We start from the raw sequence: 19,519 nt of genomic DNA on the forward strand, positions 1-19,519 counted from the left end.
ACTCCCTTAACATTTAAAGGCCGGGAAATAATATTCCTTTTGCTGTAACTTGCATTATATCAATCATCTCTCCAATCCATTATGGTCGAAAATGCGTACATGGAAAGTCATCCTTCCATCATAGTGAAAAAGTAGAAAATAACCCCTATCCAAATGTTGTTCCATCATAAAATTCTTCCATCCACAATGGAAGACCATTCCATTTTCATCCTCACGTAGTTTCATGTTCCAATACTTTCCACGAGGCCTTTTAGTAGTGTTGTTTGTTACACCTGGTAAATTTTGCGTTGTTGGTGTCGTAATTAAAATAACATGAGCAGGAGAGGCCATGGAACTCCTATAAGGATAAGGAAGACCTTTAACAAGTGTTAAGTAAGTAATTAAAAGTTTCGAGGTCAAGTGAATCGAAGGAATCAAGTTCGTGGAAAATCGGGAAAAACTTGGCAGAATTCTGGACAGGATTATGGTCCAAATTTAGGGAGGTATATCTTCTTTCCAATGAAACTGACAGATCGTAAATCTGAGAAGTATAGGATCATGTACCCCGTACCTCATATTCAAAAGTTGGCAAAATGTTGGATTTTTGAGGGTCCAAGTAAGGGACCTATATGGAAGTACGCCCGTACATGGAGGGCGTATAATTGAGGCGGTGGAAATATTTTTAAGTGTTTAAATAGGTCCATGCTCATTGATCCTCCATTTTCATCACCAACAGACCCTAAATATCTTTAAAAACCCTCTCAAACATTTCCTAAGTAAACCCAAGATAAATCAAAGATCAAAAGTGAGTTTTAATTGACGGAAGCCTCGGATTCTAGTATTGCTTCTTGTGGCAGTTTTGGAAGGAACTTAAGGGTGAAGTAACCTTGGATTTGAGTTGTTCTTAAGCTCTAGAGGTAAGATTTCATTTGTATCTTCATGTTATTAGGTTATTAAGCCTTAACCTACTAGTTAAAGATGGATATCATGAAAGGAAAAGCTCAAACTTGCTATGAACTATAAGTTGAGTTGTGGACTGATTTTTATCATGTTGTTGTGGTGTTAGTGGAATGATTTCCTTGTAATTTAGTTGTAGTTGACATTGTTGTCATGTTTTTATGGTTTTGCTAGATGGATACGTGAAGAAAAAGTGTATAAAGTGTTGCATACGAAGCGCAAATTGGATTGTTTAATGTGTACCTTGGAATACTTGTGAAGTGAGTATAAGGGACTTATATGAGCTTCTTGTTGTTGTGGTTGGTTGTTGAAGCATAAGGGGAAATGCTGCCCGTTTCACTTTAGAATCGAGTTATCATTTGATATACGTGATATACTAAGGCCATCTAAATTGTAAATGTATTCCTTATTATAGGATTGGCACTCTAGTGGTGAAAAGCTTGTTGTTGGATTGCTTGGATGACTTGAGGTATGTTAAGGCTAACTTTCATTCTTTTGGCATGATCCTTATGAATGGAATGTAAATGTAACGTTACTCCACAATGATCCTAGGCGTTATATAAGCATATATATATATATATATATATATATATATATATCACCCCTATGCATGCATGCACAGTATTTACGCATATCATTGTCCCTCAGAGGCAGTTCAGACATACAGGTTGCATATCTTTTATCTTATGTATTGTTATGTCTCTTTCATATTGAGTTCATGCCTTACATACTGAGTACTTTGTCTGTACTGACGTCCCTTTCTGGGGGCGCTGTGTTTCATGCCCTCAGGTTCAGGTAAACAGTGTGATGATCCTCCCCTGGAGGTTGCTGTTCAGCTGATAGTGGAGCACTCCTCTTGTTCCGGGGTTGTTGTTGTGTTTTTGGTACGTTATACTTCTGTGTACCTACGGGTATTGTGAGGCCCTGTCCCGACCTTATTATGTCATTTACTCCAGTAGAGGCTTGTAGACATTCATGGTATAGTTAGACGTTGTATGGTCCCCTAAGCCTATATTTTTACTGCATAGTATTCATGATGGTCATGTCGGCCTGTACAGTTTTGTCCAGCATAGTTTTATAGTATGTCTTTTCGAGCTCATCCCTTTTTAGCATATTTCTCAAATGATTTAGTAGATTTTTATCTGATGACCCTCGAGGTCCACTCTTGATTATGGTTATGATATGAAAGCATGCTTAGTTGTGCTCAGCATGTACGGCCTGGGTGCCCGTCATGGGCCTCCGGTTTGGGTCGTGAAAAACTTAGTATCAGAGTAGTTGCGTCCTAGGGTTGTCTACAAGTCGTGTCTAGCAGAGTCTTGTTTATGGTGTGTTGTACACCACACTTATAAAGAGGAGGCTACAGGGCATTTTGGAAGATTGTCCTTCTTTCTTATCTTAGATTGCGCGTTAGAGCCATACCAACAAGATTTCTTTTCTAATAACGTATTGCAATTTCAGCAATGCCTGTGATGAGGAGAGCTTCAGCCAGCCAAAAAGGCAAGGCTGCGACAGATGAGGGTACCAGTCGGGTGCCACCAGTAGATGCGGGCCAGGGTGAGTCCAAGAGTGAGGCCCCACCTCAGTCTTCTCAGAGCCCTTCCATCCCAGCGGACCCCGGAAGGGCTACAGCTACAGTACCCCCAGTTCCTCCACATGATGCAACAGGCCAGGAGATGCGAGATGTTATTCGATTATTGACTTAGTTAGTGGCCGCTCAGGCCTAGCGTCAGGGTACAAGTACTGGTTATGTTGATAGGGATATAGTGTCGGGGTTCGAGACTCATTAATTTGGATCCTCCAGTATTCTTTGGATTAAAACCAGATGAGGACCCGTATAATTTTATTGATTGGATGCTGAGGACATTGAGGGTAATGTATGCTTCAGACACTAAGTCAGTATAGTTGGCTTCCTACCATTTCCAACATGTTATTGTCTAGTGGTGTGAGACTTGGGAGTTATCTAGATGGGCTAATGCACCCCCAGCTGTATAGCAGAAGTTAACAGAGGCTTTCCTTTGACACTATTTGCCAGCAGAGGCCCGATGGGCTCGAGTTGATAGGTTTCTAAATTTACGCCAGGGAATATGAGTGTTTGGGAGTACAGTCATCTCTTTAATTCATTAGCTAGGTATGCTCCCACAATTGTAGCTGAGATGGAGGATCGGGTACATCGATTTGTGATTGGACTTGGCCCGCATTTGATTAATGATTGCATGACGGCCTCACTTCAGGAGGGTAGGGATATCTCTCGTATTCAGGAGTATGCTCAGGGTTTAGAAGAGCAGAAGCAGCAACAGCGAGCTGATCGAGAGCGTGATAGGGGACAGAGTAAGAGGGCTAGATCTTTAGTTTCTTTGGTGAGTTTAGGGGTGGTCAGAGATAGCAGTTACCTAGGCATTCAGCCTATTCAGCGGCTAGGTCGCTTTCACAGTTCCCAGGACCACGGTTTGATAGACCCACTTATTTTGAGTCAGGCTAGAGTTCCAGGGCTTCCAGATCCCAGTTCAGAGGTGGTTCTAGCCAAATGAGGCCATCTCTACCACAATGCGCTCAGTGTGGTAAGTTACACGGCGAACGGTGCCGTTTGGGTTCAAATGTATGTTATACCTGTGGGCAACCAGGCCACATTATGCGAGATTGTCCGTCGAGAGGTGGTGGAGGTGTAGTTAAACTGAAAGGATCTGCAACTAGTTTTTTATCATCAGTACGCCCTCCTAGGTAGGGTTCTCAGACACCGACCGACCGTGGTAGAGGCCGAGGTGGAGCGTCCAATTCAAGCGGTCCTCAGAACTGCATTTATGCATTGGCTGGTCAACAGGATCTTGAGTCATCACCTGATGTTGTCACACTTATACTATCAGTATCCTCCCATGATGTATATGTATTTATAGATCAGTTTCTACGCTGTCGTATGTTACTCCTTTTATTGCTGGTAAGTTTGGGGTGGAACCCGAGTCGATTAGACCTTTTGAGGTGTCTACACCTGTTGGTGATCCCGTGATAGCTAGACGGGCATACAAAGGCTGTGTAGTTATAGTCTGTAATCATCATACCGTAGCTGATTTGATAGAGTTAGATATGGTAGACTTCGATGTTATTATAGGTATGGACTGGTTGGCCTCTTGTTATGCTAATATTGATTGCAGAACCAAGATGGTTTGATTGCAGTTTCCAGGTGAGTCAGTCCTAGAATGGAAAGGTAATGCAGTGTTGCCGAGAGATAGGTTTATTTCCTATCTCAAGGCAAGGAAAATGATTGCAAAAGACTGTATTTATCATATAGTTCGAGTTCAGAATACAGAAGCAGAGTCACCGACTCTCTAGTCTGTTCCAGTTGTTAATGAGTTGCCAGATGTGTTTCCAAACGAGCTTCCAGGTCTTCCTGCAAAGCGAGAGATTGACTTTGCTATCGATGTTTTACAGATACTAAGCCAATATCTATCCTCCTTATAGAATGGCACCAGGTGAGTTGACGGAGCTGAAGAAGTAGCTGAAAGACTTGCTCGAGAAAGGTTTTATCAGACCTAATATGTCACCATGGGGATGTTACACCTCGGAAATTTCCCCGTGAACGTACAGTGAAAAGTTGCAGGTTTGCACTTTGGCCCAGTTGGTCGTAAAGTTGAATACGGCCCGTAAAGTAGTTTACGGACCGTAAACTGCTATCGTCCTCCAACCTACCAAGATTTCAACTTTCTGCCAAATGTCTAAATGGTTAAATACGACCCAGAATACGGACCGTAAATCGAAATACGGCCCGTAAACTTTGACCGTAAACTACCATGACTCTAGCAAACCTTTCTGGTTCTGTTATGCTTAAATACGGTCGCGAAGGACGGACCGTAAACCAGAATACGGCCCGTAAAGTGGGTTTACGACCACTGTGCATCCCGACTACTGTTCATAAAAAAAAATCAGATTTTGTGTGTTATGTCCCGTATTTTCATACGTCGGGACGCTTTAAAATAAGCGCGACGAGTTAAAGGCAAGACTATCTTAAGATATGAAGTAGAGATTTTAACTTCCGGTTTCGTGTCGAGTCACAATTTATCCACAACTTTCGTGTGGCATTAAACTAGTAATGGAAAATTGGGATGAAACTAACCATAATTGGATTAAAAAGTGGGATTGGAAAGACAAAAAAAAATCAGTCCACTTTATGCCTTGTTTGGCCGTGCCATGTAAGGCTTTGGTCAAAGAATCTTGACCCAATTTAGTGTAATCCACATGGCCAACTCAATGAGGGGAACATATTGACACAAAGTCTGATCACTCCACACCTTCACAACATAAATTTCATCACCACATGTCAAGAAACATTTAGAGATAGAAAGAGTAGAGAGAGGTGCTCTCGGCTAAGAGCTAGCCGAGAGGGTGGGGTGATATTGTGCCCAGAAATTCCAGTTTTTCTCCATCAAAACTATCCCTCATCTAGTGTGTAAGAAAGTGTATTAGTTGTTGAAGAGAAACAAGAAAGTGAAGCACTCAATAGAGTTGAAAATTCGGCCAAGTGAAGCACAAGATTGAAAGGTAAGAATGTTTGTTGTTTCTTGTGTTGCATGATGATTTGAATGTATAGTTCATGCATGTTGTTGTTGGATTGTGGTTGTCGTTGAAGTAGAGAGTGAGCCGTGTGTGAGGTGAGTTTATGACTGATTTCATTGTGCATGTATTGTTAGTGAATTGAATATGTATCAACATATGTAAATGAACAAAGATTGTGGGAGTTTGGTTGTGATGTTGCATGTTGGCTATTGGACTGTTTTTGCTCGAATTTAAAATGAATCATGTGTTGAAGATTCTGATGAAGTCATGCTTAATCTTGTTGAACATGTATTGGAAATGAATTGAATGCATTGTCGTTGGATAAACGAATGAAAATCATGAAGTTGGAGTAGTTGTGATGAAACCGGGTAGGGGGCTGTTTTGGACGAATTCATGGACTGTTTTGGGCTATAATTTGATTGTTTTTGTTGTGGACATTGTAGTGTATTGTATGCATGTTGAATATGTAAATTAAGGTGTTCAAGAAACGAATTATGTTGAGGGGTAAGGGCAGTCCAAAAACCGTGGACAGTTTTAGGGATTAGAAGTGAAATTGTGTGTGTTGAATGTTGGTTTTTGTTGCAAACGTGTAGTGAATGTAAAATGCCATGATTCAAGTTAAAACTGAACTGATTGTGGGCTGTTGTAAGAGTGAAGATGATGCTAAAACAGTTCCAAGATTTCATGAAAGTAAAGTCATGAAAAGTGTTGTGTTGTTGCAAGTTAAAACTGGAAAATTGCTAAGTAAGAATGGAAATGATGTGTGTGTTGGGTTGCCGTGTGTATGAGACTGTTTTGGGTGGTGTAGGGACTGCCCAAGTTCCCTAAGTCATGCTTAAACAAGTTTTGATCAATATATGAAAGAACGACTAGCCATGTTAGCTTGTAACGGTAGTTGGGTTAAATGCGAACGAAACGTCGTTTAATTGTTAGAAAGGAGTCGTGAAGGACGGACTGTAAACCAGAATACGGCCCGTAAAGTGGGTTTACGAACACTGTGCATCCCGACTACTGTTCATAAAAAAAAATCAGATTTTGTGATTAATATAAGGGACCCTTTTTATTCATTTTCATTTCATTTCATCTACACCACTCAAGAACTCTCTAGAAAATTCTCCAACACTTCAACCATAAGAATAACAAAGAAATCAATGATCAACAACATTAAATCCATGAAACAAGGTGTGTGAAACTCAAGTGAAGTTCATCCAAACCAAGATGTTCCAAGAAAGGTGAAGTAGGGTTTTGGTGCAAAAGGAAGGATTCCACTCTAGGCTTGTTCCACCATCATCTAAGGTAAGTTTCATGACTTCATCATGTTGTTTAAGGTATTGGAAAGCTAAGATGCTTGAATGGTAGGAAAACATAGAAGGTGGGTCTTAAAATGGATGAATAGTGTCACAATTGAATGGTAGTTGAATGGAATCATAAATGTTGATGTGCTATGTTTATGAATATGTTGATAAGGATGCTTAGACCATGAAATAAGTATTATATAGGAGGAAACGCGATAATGAGTTATAAGTATAAACGTGGAAAAATTAGAGAGAAATGGTGGATTGTGGTTAGTGCATGTAAATGATGATTGTTGATTTCAATATTGTGAACGTTGTTGTGAGCGTTTGGGAGTTAATATAGAATATGGGAAAAGTAGTATAAATGTTACACCCTGGAAAATTTCGCGTTATCAAGACTGTGGACGGCTTAGTATGAGCTCAAGGGAGAGCAGAGTTATACAAGGATTAGGGATGCCGATTATATTACCTGAGCATAAGAACATATATATGACATTTGGAGGTTGTATGGAGTAAATCAGTTAACACGATTACTCGATGATAGCCCTCGTAACCGTAAGTTGAGGTGGGGCCCACATGTTGGGATTTTGTAAGGGACATATGAAAAGTGATATGAGTAGTATATGTGAAGTTGAGCAAGTCCTAAGAAGGACCCTTAAGCCAAATATGGGCATAAGCCCTCCAAAAGGATGATTTAAAGATACGTTTTCGGATGACCTGACTTGGAGGGGCTAAAACGCTATTATACGTTCGGAATTTGGAAAAACACAAAGAATGAAAGTTGTAGATAATTGAAAGATATTTCCAACCGTTGGTCGTGGGCCCTCACACCATATCGGGATCAAACTTTACGGCCATTTTAAGAGCAAGACCCTAAGCTGCCAAAATGGCTCCGCGGGCCCCACATGAGTAAGTCGGTGGAACCGACCTAGGGGGGCTATAAATACCCCCATCAACCCATTTTTTTCAGCATAATAACATTCCAAAGAGTCCTAGAAAATTCTCCACACCTCCCCCAAACATTGTAGTCCGACAAATCAAGAATTTAACAAGATTACGCCAAACTAGTCCGTGAAAGGTGATTGTTCTTGCTTCTACTTAAGTTTGGTGTTGGAGAAAGTTGATGTGGCTGAGTTTCTTCAAGTAGATGGTATGTTATTCATCCCATCTCTTATGTTGAGTTTATTTGAAGGTCTAGCAAGCCTTAAAAATGAAAATAGTTATGGAGGAAAGGTCATAAAGTGTTGTGTTGTAGTTGTTGTGTTTATGGGCTGTTTTGAACATGTTGTGGCCGTGTGGATGGACTGATTTATGCGTATAAAAATGGAATCTAGCATTGTTGGTGTGTTGATGATATTATACTCCTTGATTGGGATGGAAGAAAGTGTATGTTGTTGTATGTTGAAAAACATCTTTAGGGACGTTTATGGAATATATTGGTATGGATAATAGTGTTGTTGATGTTGGTATTGTTGTTGTTGTTGATTAGTTGCTTAATTGTAATTCTGGGCTAGGCATATAAACAGGGGAGATGCTGCCAAAATTTCGACAGATTATAAATGAATTTACTTGAAGGACTAAGGCAAGCGTATAATGATGAGTCTAATGATTATGTAAATCCTCTTAAATGTAGACTTGCGAGCTTGGACAAATAAGCCTAGCTAATAGGAGGTGAAACAGGTATGTTAAGGCTCGTCCCTTTCTTTCAAAGGCATGATTCTTATGTTATGATTCCATAAATGTTTCCATAATAGCCTTGTTTTCAAAAGCTCGAAGTTCATGACTCTTAAACCCTCTTATGATGTTAAGTGGAATATGTTCTATGATGGTTGTGACGATGATGATGATTCTCTTCTTTCGAAACTCCGAAGCTATGATTTGAGCGAATTATGAGATTATTGAGTCATTCCATGAATCCCTCAACCGTACTTATTGTTGATGGTCTCACCTCATGTTACTCGTTCCTTCGAGGTGAGATATAGTGATGACAACGATTCTATTTCCAGTGCTACCTAAGTTCATGATTCTCAAGACTCCCGTGACATCGTCGATTTCATCTCGCGATGGTTGATCTTTTAAGGAATGATATAGTGACAATGGTAATGCTAATGATGATGTTGGTTTCATTTATGTATTTTTATTTATTTATGTATGTATGTATGTATGCATTGCATCCCACTGATCAGTTGGGGATAACATCGAGTCCCGAAAGGGCCGGGTACGGATAACACCGAGTCCCGAAAGGGCCGGGTACGGATAACACCGAGTCCTGAAAGGTCCGGGTACGGATATGACAGTTGTATGTATAGTAAGTGTAAATGTATGTGAATGCATATATATGTATGTTATCTATGGATATGCATGGAAAAGTTCTTAACAAGCTAAGCATGCACGACATTCGCCTTAAAAGGACATTTAGAGGCACAGGTTGATCTCTTTTATATTACTTTATCCCCATGCGTCCACTATATTATTTTCCATGTTCAGTATTTCTTACTATGTCACTGTTCATGCCTTACATACTCAGTACATTGCTCGTACTAACGTCCCTTCTTGTGGACGCTGCGTTTCAAGCCACGCAGGTGTATACAGATGAGTAGAGGATATTGCTAGAAGATGTTCCAGCAGGATTGGCGAGCTCCATTTCCTTCCGGTGTGTTGCCGAGTCAGAGTATCTATGTTATGGTATATTGAATTACGTTAGAGACTTTGCAGACAGAGTCACGTATATAGCATGTCAGTCTTGCAAGCGGCTCTGCAAGCCGACGTACCATTATGCATTATGTTACAAATTTCATATGATTAAAGATTTTACTTAATTTGAGAACGATGGAAAAATGTTTTTGACAAGTTTTCATTATGCATTTCATTTCGTGATTTAAGAGTCTGGTGAGGTTATGAACATAACGAGAACCAGCGGGTTCGCTCGGCTCTGAGTAAGGGGTCGGGTGCCCATCATACCCTATCAAGATTGGGGTGTGACAAATTGGTATCAGAGCAGTTCGTCCTAGGGGTTGTCTGCAAAGTCGTGTCCAGTAGAGTCTTGTTTATGGGTGTGAAGCCGGCCACACTTATAAACAGGAGGCTGCAGGGCATTTAGGAATCATTGACCTTCTTTCTGTCTTAGATCGTGCGATAGAGCCAAGTCATAGGAAATGAGATCCCTTATACTAACCTTTGATCTCAGCAGAAGCACAGTATCAACGGTAGAAGATGAGTGATGATATGGGAAGTCACAGAGGTAAGTTTCGATATTTTTGTTCTTTTACCTGAAATTGGGAGCCCTGGGTGGCTGGGATATCGTGTATATATATGCCCTGTGAGGCATTGCTGGTAATTGCTGCATGCAGGTTTTGGATAGTAAGAATTGTAAAAGAGACTCTGCCAGAATTTTTCAAAATCAGGTCATTTAGGTAGGTACACCTAACAGGAAGAAGCGTGGAAAGGAAATATCGTAAATATACAATAAGTGGGATGCGTGTTTAAGAGGAGGTATGCATTTGGCATGGCATGAAGAATAATTGTGAGAAAGACGATTAGCAGTCCGAAGGATTAAAATGGGTTACATTCGAGGTTTAGTAGGAGCAAGGCCTATTGGGGGATTCAGGGAAAGTCGACAAATGAGTTCTGCTGTAGATTATTATATAAGAGTGGCGAGCGAAAATCCAAAGAGGCTGATAACTGAGTATTTACAAGTAACGGTGACCAAGGTGTTTTCGCCATGAATTGGAATTCGGAAATCTTGGATAAAAGGTAGTCATAAACATAGGTGAAAGGTGAATACTGGGGATTGAAAAGGATAAAATAGTAATTGTTAAAGGAGGGAGATGTGTTGCGAGAATGTTTTGGAATCTGCTAAGACTTCAACTTGCTCCAGATTATGTGATGAAGGTCATGCGGTGAGGTGGATGCGATCAAACCAGCATTAACGCATCAGATTTCATCAGAGTTTCAAGGTTAAGCGTGCTGGGGTGAGAGAAATATTAGGATGGGTGACCCCCTGGGAAGAATCCTAAAAGTCCTCTAAATTCAGATATAAGAGACAAATGGGAAGCTAGAGTACCCTAAGGGAAATTAGAGTATGCGGAGCGGTTAGAAACCTTAAGAGGTCGCGTAGGACGAGGCGGACTAGACCGGTGAAGAGGAAGAAGGTGCATCACAGCTCTAAAATTAGGATGAGTTTAAGTAGCACTTGGAAATACCATGCAAGCAAGGTGTTAGAAAGTGTACATATGTATGCATATAATATCCCATCTATGGTTGTACCAGCCGGTATGTTTATCTCAGCAACTGGCGTTGCCGTATCTTGAAAGCATTAATCAAACAGGGTAATAAAGTCCAAGTGACAAAAGAACGCTACAAGGGAAGTTGATTTACTTTCAATACCGGATAGGTTTGGAGAGTTCTAACGCAATGACATTTGAAAAAAAAAAGGAAGTGAAAATACGGAAGGTAAAGAGATCAAAGTGTGGAGAAAGTAAAAAAAAAGTAAGAAACATGAGTGAGCGAAGCCTCCGAGAGAGATGAAAGTTACTCGAAGGCTATGGGCGTATAAGGACCTCCTTAATAAGAGGGGAAGGACATACTAGACTGGAAAGGAACATAACCATTAGGTTCACTAGCGGTAAGGTCATGTTGGATAAACACTCGGAATGTAAGGGTAAGAGAGATGGTGACAAGGATGTAGGGACTAATGAAGCTGACCAATGAACTACAAGGAATCAGTACGACGTATATCTAAGATCAACGGGTACAAAAAGGATAGCCCGAGATGGCACAGAAGGAGTAAATGCAAAGAGGGCGCCGTAGAGAGAGAAAGGTAGCTGCCCACTAACAAAGAAAAAAAAAGAGAAGAGAGTACTTACAGGCCGATGAATATTTATAGCACGATAAGAAATACTACAATACTGGAGACAAAATGAGAGCGAGGTGCTAGTTAATTTCCGACCATGTACATGAGGACAAAGAAGTGGAAGAAACTGACAGGAGGCAATGAAAGGGTTAAGGGAGGATGAGAAGACACTGAACCAAGTTGAAGTCTAAGCAAACGGTAATCGGACCCAAAGGGAAGAATAACGGCTCTAAAGAATCAAAGATGTTGTTGTGAGTTGGCAATACTGCAACATTCGAGGACGAATGTTTCTAAGGGGGGAAGGATGTTACACCCTGGAAAATTTCGCGTTATCAAGACTGTGGACGGCTTAGTATGAGCTCAAGGGAGATCAGAGTTATACAAGGATTAGGGATAAAGATTATATTACCTGAGCATAAGAACATATATATGACATTTGGAGATTGTATGGAGTAAATCAGTTAACACGATTACTCGATGATAGCCCTCGTAACAATAAGTTAGGTAGGGCTCATGTTACACCTCGGAAAAATTTCCCGTTGGAACGCAAGTGAACGAACTAGTGATGTGTGCGAGGAGTGCGAGTGTGTAATGTTTCATGAGCAATGTGCGTAAATGGACGAGAATGATTAGAATGAAAAGTCGAGAAATGTGAAAAGTTGAAAGTTGGCAAAACTGCCCAGTGGTCGTAAAGTGCAAAATACGGACCGTAAAATGGAACACGGTCCATAAACCGGCAGTCGTAAATTGGCATGCAAGGTTTCAAATTTCTGCCCAGTTGAGAAATGGTAAAATACGACCAGGAGGACGGACCGTAAAGTGATTTACGGCCCGTAAACCATGGTCGTAAATCACCATGCATGCAGCCAAAGTTTCTAGTTCTGCTTAAGGTTAAAGACGACCACGAGGGACAGTCCGTAAACTGCAGTACGGACCGTAAAGCTCCATGGACGACCACTGTTCACCTCAGCACAGATTTTAAATTCATTAAATATGAGGACCAAGACTTGATTTATTTTGATTTCTACATTACACCACTTCTCTCTAGAATCATCTCTCTACATTTATTTCATAAGTTTTCAAGGATTATAAGTCTCCAACAACATAAATAGGTGAATCAAGTGTAAGCAAGCCATTAAATACCATTCAAGTCAAGAAGTGCAAATGGAGAAAAACTAGGGTTTTGCTCAAAGTGAAGTATTATCAACCAAAGCTGGTTCCTACATCATCTAAGGTAAGATTCATGATATTTATATGTTGGTTAACATATTGGGGAGTTGAAATACTTGGATGATAGAAGTATATGCTAAAATGGTCAATGGGGGGGGGGGGGGGGGGGGGGGGTAAAATGAAGAATGTGGATAATATGAATGACTAATGGCTATTGTTATAATATTAAATGAAGGTAGAAACTTGAGCATCGAAGGAGTACGCGCAACTGTAGAATAGTTCGACGAAGAGGTATGTGAGGCTAACCCTTCTTTCCTAAGGAATGGTTCTTGGCCAAATTCCTAATCCCTCTATATGAGTATGTTGTCTTCACATGGTTGACATTCCGAGCTCATAAGCTCACGACCCTTGATATGTGCTATGATTATACTATGTTCCTCGTATGACGAGTAAGTCTATAATGTAGATGTAACGATAATGATTAGGATAGTAATGATGATGAGAGTAAAATAAGATTAGAGATGCTTACGAGCTATTATATATGTATATGTGTGCCTATGAAGGGCTATGATAAGACCTCGAGCTTATGATGTCGGGTAAGGATATATGTATATGACTATGTATAAAGTATGTATACGATTGCAAAACGCGCGCACACCTCTGCAGATGGTACGGATGACCCTGATGCCTTGGTAGGGCCAGGTATGTATGATATTGAGCCTTGGTTGGCCAAGTATGTATGAAACACCGATCCTACGAGGTCGGGTATGATATGTAAATACTATGTAGATGATATGACTATGTATACAATATGAATATGAATGTGATAAGACTATGTGCATATGACACGTATTAGAAATGAGAAGTCCCTATGGAAAAGCAAGTATGTACCATGATGACGATAATAATGTCTCCCTTCTTATAATATTTCATATGTTGCTTATTATGCCTCTATATCGATGTTGATCACACTTTACATACTCAGTACATTCTTCGTACTGATGTCCTTTTGTTTGTGGACGCTGCGTCATGCCCGCAGGTGCACCGGGAGACAGACTTGATCCATAGCTGCTTATCCAGAGATTGCATAGCAGAGCTCCATTTCTTCGGAGCTAGAGCTTTTGGGTACTCATTCTTTTGTGTATATAATTATGGGCATAGCGGGGTCCTGTCCCGCTCATATGATATGTCACTCTTAGAGGCTCGTAGTCATGTGTATGTGGTTAGAGATGTTTGGCCATGTCGGCCTATGTTTTGTATATCTTTTGTTGGCCTCGTCGGCCTTGTACGTTTGACGTGGCATAGATGCCAATGATATGTTAAATGATGACGGTCGTCCAATGGGACTAACATGATTAATGACCACAATGCTTGATTTGATTTACGGTTCGCTTAGATGTTATGTCATGTACGATAAGGGGTGCCCGGGTGGGGTAGCACCGGGTGCTCGTCGCGGCCCCCTAGCCGAGTAGTGACAAAAGTGGTATCAGAACAGTTCAGTCCTAGGGTGTGTATACGAGCCGTGTCTAGTAGAGTCTTGGTTATGGGTGTGTTGCGCGCCACACTTATAAACAGGAAGCTGCGGATATTTTAGGAATAAATGACCTTCTTTCTTCATAAGAATCATGCGATAGAGCTATGATGTAATAAATTCTTGTTCCTTAATAGTGTGTTGTGTATTTCAGAGATGCCTATAAAGAAAAAGGCTACAGCAGCCCAAAAGGGCAAGACGGTGGCAGAAAAGCGGGCTGAAAGAGCACCGCCACCGGTAGTAGAGGAAAGTGAGTCCCAGAGTGCGGCTCAATCTCAGTCTTCCCAGACAGTGCCTATTAATGAGGAGCATGAGAGAGCCTCAGCCCCAGCTCCAGCTCCTCCACCCGATGCGTCAGGCCAAGATGTGAAAGAGGCCATCAAATTTTTTACTCAGTTGGTTGCGGCCCAGACTCAGAGGCCAAGCTCAGGGCAGGGCGACAGGGCCGTTAGTGCAAGGGCCGGTGACATCATTGCTTTGAAACCTCCGGAATTCTTTGGGTCGAAACCGGAGGAGGATCCTCAGGACTTCATTGACGGTATGCTGAGGACGCTTCGATTGATACATGCTTCAGACACCGAGTCGGTGGAGCTAGCGTCATATAGATTGAGGGATGTTTTGATCCAGTGGTATACAGTTTGGATGGCTTCACGGGGAGCTAATGCACCTCCCCCGGTATGGCAAGAGTTTGTTGATGCTTTCCTCCGTCATTATATGCCTCCAGAGGTTCGGCGAGCTAGGGCCGATAAATTTTTGAATTTGAGGCAAGGTAGCATGAGTGCTACAGAGTACAGTCTCCGCTTCAATTCCTTGGCTAGGTATGCTTCGGCCATGGTAGCGGATATGGGCGATCGGGTACACCAATTTGTGAAAGGCCTAGAGCCACATTTGATGGATAAATGCTTGACTGTGTCCCTTCAGGATGGCATGGATATTGCACGCATTCAGGCACATGCTCAGGAATTAGAGGAACACCTACAGCAGCGGAGAAATGAACGTGAACAAGATAGGGGACATAGCAAGAGGGCTAGACTTTCGGGTTCGAGGAGCGAGTCCAGAGGTGGACACAGACAGTAGTTTCCCAGCCATTCAGGCTATTCTATGACCAGTCCACCTCCACGGTTTTCAGGCCAGTGCCTTGATAGATCTGCTCGTTCAGGGCCGAGTCCGAGTTATTCAGGACCTCAGTTCAGAGATGATTTGGGCCAGTCAAGGCCACCCGTACCACAGTGTTCCCAGTGTGGGAAGATGCATTGGGGTCGATGCCGATTTGGTTCAGATGATTGCTATTCATGTGGTTGGCCAGGCCATATTATGCGTAAATGCCCCTCGGTTCATGGTAGAGGTAGGACCCAGCCTTCAGGGTCGGTAGCCGGATCTTCGGCATCTGTACGCCCTACGGGGCAAGGTTCACATGCGCCAGCTGGCCATGGTAGGGGCAGAGGGAGAGCTCCCACTTCTAGCGGTCCTCAGCACCGTATTTGTGCTTTGGCTGGACGCCAAGATCTTGAGTCTTCTCCTGACGTGGTCACAGGTATATTATCGGTATTCTCTCATGATGTGTATTCTTTGATTGATCCGGGCTCCACATTGTCTTATGTTACTCCTTATATTGCGGGTCGATTTATAGTCGAGCCGGAGTCGATCAAACCTTTTGAGGTGTCTACGCCCGTTGGTAAATCGGTGATAGCTAGCCGAGTGTATAGAGATTGTATAGTTATGATATGTGACCGCCGTACTATAGCTGACTTGCATGAACTAAAGATGGTAGATTTTGATGTCATTATGGGCACGGATTGGTTGGCTTCTTGCTACGCCAATGTTAATTGTAGAATGAAAATGGTTCGCTTCCAGTTTTCGGGAGAACCAGTTTTAGAATGGAAAGGAAATACGGCGTCACCAAAAGGTAGGTTTATTTCCTATCTGAAGGCAAGGAAGATGATCACGAAAGGGTGCATTTATCACCTAGTGCGATTTCAAGATATAGAAGCTGAGTCGCCGACTCTCCAGTCAGTACCGGTAGTGAATGAATTTCCGGACGTGTTCCCGGAAGAGCTTCCAGGCCTTCCTCCCGAGCGGGAGATCGATTTTGCGATTGATGTGTTGCCAGACACTAAACCCATATTTATTCCTCCCTATAGGATGGCACCCGCATAATTGAAAGAGTTGAAAGAGCAATTGAAAGACTTTCTCGAGAAAGGCTTTATTAGGCCTAATTCATCCCCGTGGGGAGCACTTGTACTGTTTGTCTGAAAGAAAGATGGCTCCTTGAGAATGTGCATTCATTATCGGCAATTGAATAAAGTGACGATTAAGAACAAGTATCCTCTTCCGAGGATCGATGATTTATTTGATCAATTGCAAGGTGCCAAATGGTTTTCAAAGATTGATTTGAGGTTCGGGTATCATCAAGTGAGAGTTAGGGAAAGAGATATCCCTAAGACAGCTTTTACAACAAGATATGGTCATTTTGAATTCCGGGTGATGTCATTTGGGCTAACTAATGCGCCAGCGGTGTTTATGGACTTAATGAACAATGTATTCAGGCCTTTTCTGGATCTATTCGTGATTGTATTCATCGATGATATCTTGGTATATTCTAGATCTGAGGCCGAGCACGCGGATCATTTGCGCATTGTCCTAGAAGTTCTACGAGCTCGAGAGTTGTATGCGAAATTCTCCAAGTGTGAGTTTTGGTTGAACTCAGTATCATTTCTGGGCCATATTGCTGCAGCTGATGGTATTCGGGTGGATAGCCAAAAGATCGAGGTCGTGAAGACTTAGCCAAGGCCCACGACTCCTACGGAGGTTCATAGCTTTCTGGGATTAGCAAGTTATTACAGGAGATTCGTTGAAGGGTTCTCTTCTATTTCTGCACCACTCGCAAAGTTGACCCAGAAATCGGCAAAGTTTCAATGGACAGATGCTTGCGAACGTAGTTTCCAACAGTTAAAGGGTCGATTGACTTCTGCCCCAGTTCTGACACTTCCAGAGGGATTGGAAGGATACGTTGTTTATTGCGATGCTTCAGGTGTTGGGCTAGGTTGTGTGTTGATGCAACATGGCAAAGTGATTGCGTATGCTTTAAGGCAATTGCGGAAACATGAGCAAAATTATCCTACCCATGACTTAGAATTGGCCGCGGTGGTCCATGCATTAAACATATGGAGACATTACTTATATGGTGTCCATGTGGATTTCTACACAGATCATAAGAGTCTTCAATACATCTTCAAGAAGAAAGAGTTAAATTTGCGGCAACGACGATGGTTGGAGTTGCTAAAAGATTATGATGTTGATATCTTGTATCACCCCGGAAAGGCAAATGTCGTGGCTGATGCCCTTAGCCGCAGATCTATGGGAAGCCTAAGTGATGTACGACCAGAAAAGAGGGAAATGACTCGTGAGCTTCAGCAGTTAGCTAGCCTAGGAGTCCGAGTAATGGACTCGGGTAGCAGCGGAGCTACTATTCATAATTCAGCAGTTTCGTCGCTAATGGCGGAAGTAAAAGAGCGACAATATGAAGATCCCATGCTAATGCAGTACAGAGATACACTCCCCCAGAACTAGGAGTCATCGTTTGATATTTCAGGAGACGGAGTTCTCCGATGCCGAGGTAGATTATGTGTCCCTGATGTGGCAAGTCTACGCCACCAGATTTTGAGACAAGCTCATTGTTCTCGTTATTCCGTTCACCCCGGAGCGACGAAAATGTATCACGATCTTAAGTCCGTATATTGGTGGAATGGTATGAAGAGAGATATAGCGGAATTCGTGGCTCAATGTCCGAATTGCCAACAAGTGAAAATCGAGCACCAAAAGCCGGGGGGATTATTGCAAGCTATAGAAATCCCGACGTGGAAGTGGGAAGTGATTAATATGGATTTCATTTCAGGCTTATCCCGTTCTCGACGTAAATATGATTCCATATGGGTGATCGTGGATAGACTCACCAAATCAGCTCATTTCTTACCGGTCAGAACGACCTATGTGGCAAAAGATTATGCAAAGCTTTATCTTAAGGAGATAGTGAGACTCCACGGTGTTATAGTATCTATTATCTCCGATAGAGGGACTCAATTTACAGCCAAGTTTTGGAGGTCTTTCCAAGAGGGTTTAGGGACCCAAGTGCGCCTTAGCACGGCATTTCATCCACAGACTGATGGGCAGGCTGAACGTACTATTCAGACTCTGGAGGATATGTTGCGAGCATGTATGATAGATTTTGGAGGGAATTGGGATGATCATTTGCCACTCATTGAGTTTGCCTACAATAATAGTTATCACTCCAGCATTCAAATGGCACCGTATGAGGCTTTATATGGGGCGGAAGTGTAGATCCCCAATTGGGTGGTTTGAAACCGGAGAGACTAAATTGATAGGACCAGACTTGGTCCAGCAAGCTATATAAAAGTTAAGCTCATACAAGATCGGTTGTTAATAGCCCAGAGTCGTCAAAAATCCTATGCGGATAACCGTCGAAGGGACTTAAAGTTCGAAGTGAAGGACTGGGTGTTATTGAAAGTGTCGCCGATGAAGGGCGTAATGAGATTCGGAAAAAAGGGGAAGTTCAGTCCCCGGTATGTTGGGCCATATGAAATTGTACGCAAGATAGACAAAGTGGCCTATGAGCTAGATCTACCTTCCGAGTTGGAGTCAGTTCATCCAGTATTCCACGTCTCGATGCTTCGAAAATGTATTGGAGATCCTACTAGGATCGTCCCAGTAAATGATGTACAAGTGACAGAGAGATTGACTTATGATGAAATACCCATTGCCATATCAGATAGGCAAGTACGGAGGCTTAGAAATAAAGAAGTGGCCTCAGTTAAGATTCTATGGAGAAGCAGAAAACGAGAGGAAATGACGTGGGAAGCGGAAGAAGGTATGCGGTCCAAATACCCACATTTATTTCAGCCTTTGGACGAGGACCAAGATGAGGCGTCAAGATCACAAAGTATGTATGATTCCTTTTTATGCATTTAGGTCGTGTGTGGCCAAATTTTTATGTTGCTATGTTGTGGCCCTGTGAGGCGTTGCTATTGTGGGTTGTCGTGACAGGGTGGTAGTGCCACATTACAAAGGAAACTCTGGCAAAATTTTTATAGAATTCCCCAAGCCTTTAACATTCGAGGACGAATGTTCCTAAGGGGGGTAGAATGTTACACCTCGGAAAAAGTTCCCGTTGGA

This window comes from Lycium barbarum, chromosome 9, assembly GCF_019175385.1.
Source record: "Lycium barbarum isolate Lr01 chromosome 9, ASM1917538v2, whole genome shotgun sequence".
Classification (NCBI taxonomy): Eukaryota; Viridiplantae; Streptophyta; class Magnoliopsida; order Solanales; family Solanaceae; genus Lycium; species Lycium barbarum.